The sequence below is a fragment of the Gavialis gangeticus genome, unplaced genomic scaffold (assembly GCF_001723915.1).
Source record: "Gavialis gangeticus isolate Ggan-Ray unplaced genomic scaffold, GavGan_comp1, whole genome shotgun sequence".
Taxonomy (NCBI): domain Eukaryota; kingdom Metazoa; phylum Chordata; order Crocodylia; family Gavialidae; genus Gavialis; species Gavialis gangeticus.
The window spans coordinates 61425446-61429515 of record NW_017729024.1 but is presented as its reverse complement, the minus strand read 5'-3'; the positions used below and the strand labels follow the sequence as shown (position 1 = coordinate 61429515).

At 35.9% G+C, this 4070-nt stretch overlaps 2 protein-coding genes across 5 annotated transcripts in view; one reads left to right on the top strand and one right to left on the bottom strand.

Moving 5' to 3' along the window:
• The window catches only part of IDUA (iduronidase, alpha-L-), a 106462-nt gene that overhangs the window by 42114 nt on the left and 60278 nt on the right, over positions 1–4070 (top strand). The window lies entirely within an intron of this gene.
• The window catches only part of SLC26A1 (solute carrier family 26 member 1), a 33180-nt gene that overhangs the window by 18751 nt on the left and 10359 nt on the right, over positions 1–4070 (bottom strand). Inside the window, exon 1 of one of the 4 annotated variants that reach the window (XM_019517158.1) lies at positions 2713–2795. The exons of the other annotated variants lie outside the window; for them this stretch is intronic. The gene's annotated coding sequence lies outside the window, so the exon portion shown is untranslated. Of the gene's footprint in view, positions 1–2712; positions 2796–4070 lie in introns of those variants that run through there. 4 annotated transcript variants of the gene reach the window in all.

Here is a 4070-nt window from a genome sequence, read left to right as displayed (position 1 = left end):
TCTGAAATGCATCACCTGTTACCGGGCAGATTCCAGCTCCCCAGGTAGAAACCCCTTACCCAGGTAAGTGATGCAAGTCACATAAGCAGAGGGAGCAGGTTTCCCCCTCCCTCAGGAATGCAGCCAGCTCCAGTTCCCTAAAGAGACAGGCTGAGGGTGTGGTCCCCTGTGTGCTGGGCCCATCCTAATTGAATGGTCACAGCACAGAGATTTAAATCACAGTGTCACAGGGCAGAGATTTTTGGGGAGAGACCAAGGTGGCTTTCTGCCACAGTGCTGACCTGGCCCACAAAACAACTCATCAAAACTCGCTATGTTATGTGGCCCCTGGGCCCAAATAATTGCCTTCCCCTGGTTGAAATCAACAAATAGAAAACTTTGTTCTGAATAACTGATTTTAATCTTTTGGTTTGTACTTTTTGATTTTTTAAAAGGAAAGGTCCTTATTGTTTTGTATAACCACTTAATATGCTAATTTGCAAACAAATGTGGCCTAAACTTTGAATCTATTTCTTTTTGATAAACTGGAGACTATACTATACCTATTTGCACAATTATTGAAGCAATTATAAAGCTTCGTAAGAAATATCTATTTAGTCTGTTAAGTTTTACAATTTTTTATTTTCATATTTACTTATATACTATACACACTCTTTCCCCAAAACTTAACTTTCCAGAATTAGGGTGTGTGTCTTAAGAAGAAAAGCTAATCTTTTTTTATTTGTCCAAAATACAAGTACTTCATTTTGATTCTTCCTCCACCCAAAGATTAAAGCGAAGTGCCTGGCAGCAGTAGTGGCATTTCTATTCAGGAAGCTTAGTGATTTAATTGTTTGTTGCTCTTCATTCCACTGGTATTAATGACCACCTCTCCTGTTTCATGGTCTTGATGTTCCATTAATCAGGTTAACCCTTCTTCTGGCAGTTTTGCAGTCTGTTAGCTACTCCTGGCCTCTTTTCTCCTATGTCACAGCCTAACAGATTGTTTTTAGCTTATTTCAGATTTGTAGATCCACCCATGGAGACTAGTCTTCAGTTTCAATTTCTGTTTGAGCAGGGAAGGAAGGTTGAGTGAACTAAAGTAAATGCTCTGTCCCTGTTCTATGCAACCATAACTTTAGAAGTATCTTTTTTTTCATTCTGCCCTCCCCCAAACAAGATACATGTCTTATTTGTGGGTGTGTGGTATGTGAGAAAATAGTGTGTATTTACTGTATTGTATTACACAATACATTTATTATTCACTACATGATGGGTTTTTAATTCTGAATTTTTATCAGACTGCATTTGGATGAAAAATGTAATTAAAAACATAGCAAGCTAGCATTTTAGAATAGTTTTCTAAATAAAAATAATCTCAAATATGCTAAATAAATGCTATATGACAGAATATATTTTTGCATTTAAACCTGATTTATTAAATGAAGGATGTATTAACTGTAATAAGTAAACAGGCCATTTTTTTTTGTTACCTTGGGTCAGATTTTCAAAAGTATTTAAGGACCTAAACATGGAGTTAGATTTCCGGCAGGGTTTGCAAAAATACCTATGAAAACTAGGTACTTAGTCTGCTTAAATGTTCTTGCAGCCATACTATACATGTATTTGCATATTTAGAGCCCTAAATGCCTTTAAAAACCAGAATTAGTACATCTCACCCCGTCCCATCTGGTTTTAAGTTTGTAAATTGGAAAGGGAACACAAGATTTCCTTATTTTTTATTCTAAATCAGTCTCAATTTTCAGTGAATTAGTCCAATGAAATAAAAATCCCTGCACTTACTAGTTAAACTGAAAATAAAAGTGGTTAAAAAAAAGGTTTCCTATATAAGGGAAAATGAAAATATTTACATTTGAAAAATTATAATACCAGGATGTGCTCCATCAAGATAGAAAATAAATGTTCTGACTTGCTTTACTTGCTGGCTATTAGGAGTGTGAAAAAAGTCATGCCTCCTAATTAATATAGCTATGGTGGCAAAATCTTTATATATATATATACAGTTCTGCTGGCTGGGCATTGGTATAAGACATATCAGCCAAAGAAATCTGTGGAGTATAAGCTTCAGTAGGGGATGATACATGGAAGCAAGCCCTTACTTAATGCAGTATATTGTGAGGTGTTTCTCCCTGTTCTGTATCATGTTAAAAAGCAGTACCCTTTAACGTGAAAACTTATGGAGGGTTTGCGGATGAAAAAAAATTAAAAATTGTTTAAATAATTTTAATAGATAGTACATTTGGGTCTTAACATAAGCTGCTGTCATGTCTGATTTCATTTTTAAATAGGTTTATTTTTTTAAATAAAACTCGATTTAAGTTATATACAAGTGAATAAAAATAAAGGTCAACCATGTATCTCTCCAGGAAATTCTGAGCTATTTTTATTTCAATGATGCAGAATAAAATAATCACAACTTTCTGTGTAATTGTCCAGCAAGGCTGATTCTTACTTTTTCTTTGTACAATCCTTCCTATGTTTAGATTAAAACATACTGAGCTGTTACACTAAGCAAGATTGTATTGGTCAGCAAATTGCTTGGGGCAAATGAATCTCTGCATATGAATAGAAGGAAGACAAAAAACCACATACAGTACAAAACTAATTCAGATTAAAGAGCATGTGATCAATATTGGCTAAATAATGAATAGTCTGGAATTACAAATTTCAGTTTTAAAATGCGGGAGAAAATATACTTGTACGTCTTCTTACCTAAATTACTTCTGAAAATGCAAGGATTGGACAGAATGCAAGTTCCATCCAACTTCATACAGCCAGGGGAATGCAGTCAGTCAGTCAGTCTATAAGTAATATAGTGGCTTTTTTTGAGTACTCACAGACTGGTGGGCAGTGCCATTATCAAATGGATGCTTTTAATAGGCTGACATAAAAGTCTGAATCAGCACCCACAGACTAGGCTCAGACATTTCAAATGCACTTCTATTCCTGCTTACCTAAAAGGTTGTTTACTGAAAAGCAGCATATGGTACTTAGGTGAAAACACGAAATGGGCAATGGCTATATAAGAACACTTATGTACAATAATCTGTCTGAAGGATAATTATAGCTTCTGATAGCTGGTATATTCTATGTAAGTTATCTGACACTCCACGAAACAATCTTGAGTACATATGGTGATTACAGGTCATTTTGATTACCTTGTATTTTTTGAATGCTGGAGATGTAGCTAGTTAGTAAAGGCAGCAGTAACTTTTAAATAATCAAAACTCTGATGATTTAAAATATAAGTAACTTAATCAGTTGTACTTATATATTTAAACTGGAGGAATGGGTCCTCTGTGTGTTGGGTCAGTATAAAATGGATTTGGATACTAAGATGAGATTTTTTTTCAAACGATTGATTATTAGTTAGTGTTTATTTAGAAAAGATTAGCATTTTTCCTGCTGGGCTAGGGAAGTTTTGAATAGCCATGTGAGTATGCCAGTTATAAGTCACCTCCTCAGAAATTTGGAATTAGTAGTTTCCATTTGTGCTAAGCAGTTCTTACAAGTTGTAAGTGTATAAACAACATATTTGTAATCATTGCAAGATTTTAATAACTGTTTTGGATATAATGAAGTCATCCCCAAGAACAGAAGAGATAAGTTGGCAGAAAAATAGTGCTTAACCATGTAACTTCTAATAAATGGGCTCTCTTTTTGGCCCTCCCACCTAAATGTTTTATCTGTAATGTGACTGTTGCATGTATCCCGAGTGATCTTGTTCCCTTTTAAGTCATTGGATATTTTCCTGTTTGTTAGAAACAAAATTTGCCTTCGTTTTGAGTAACAAATCTCATTCAAAGAGCCATTTTGTAGGGAGGATGCACAGCGTTGAGAGGGTCTAGAGGAGGGCCACTCGCATGGTCAGGGGAAAGCAGGGCAGGCCTTATGAAGAGAGGCTACGGGACCCGAACCTGTTCAGCCTCCGCAAGAGAAGGCTGAGAGAGAATCTGGTGGCCATCTATAAATTTACCAGGGGGGACCAGTGGGGAATAGGAGAGTCCCTGTTCCCCTGACCACTGCCAGGAGTAACTAGGAATAACAGCCACAAGTTGATTGAAAGTAGG